We start from the raw sequence: 733 nt of genomic DNA, 5'->3' as shown, positions 1-733 counted from the left end.
ATGATGCAGTGAATCATCACAGTTAAGTCAATGGTAACTTCGGACCAATTTCTCGTAGGAATGATGGAGAGCTGAATGAACTCCAACCATTCCCGAGTCACTGGCTTCAGGTAATGCCTTCCCTGCTGGTACGACTGACCTCTAGCATCCCTTTTCCACCGTGCTCTAGGGAGGCAAATGTCAATAAGGACCTAGTCCAATCTCTGGTCAGTGTTGACCCTCTGAGTGTAATAGTGAGGGTTGTCTCTGGATGGCAAAAACTGAAGTATCTCCCTCACTCTCTCCAGACTAAACTCGAGGATCCTATCTTGGACCATAGTGCGGCAGTTCTTCGGGTCCGGTTTCACACCTGTGACATGCGCGTAAGTCACCCAAGAATTGGCGTAGAACTCTCTGACCATTAGCACGCCCACGTCTGTCATGGGGTTGCATAGCACTTGCCAACCCCTCCTCAGATTATGTCCTCGGATCTCTGGGTTCTCACCTAGCTGCAAATCGAAATAGACCTCCGAGATTACTGCTTTTTTTCTGACAACTTCATTGAAGTGATCCTTATGGGTCTTAGAGAAAAATCGAGTGAAATCCTACGGACCGGATGCAGGGGCCTTCTCTTTTCTCTTCCTTGAAGAGGATTCACCGGTTTTTAGTGCCATATAGACAATGATAATGAAGAAAAGCGGAGCGCTCCGACACCAAATTTAAGACTTTTACTCATCTCTGAGCAAAGTAAAAT

The sequence above is a fragment of the Arachis ipaensis genome, chromosome B1 (genome assembly GCF_059453495.1).
Source record: "Arachis ipaensis isolate K30076 ecotype BB chromosome B1, ASM5945349v1, whole genome shotgun sequence".
NCBI lineage: Eukaryota > Viridiplantae > Streptophyta > Magnoliopsida > Fabales > Fabaceae > Arachis > Arachis ipaensis.
Note: the sequence above shows the minus strand (reverse complement) of the source record.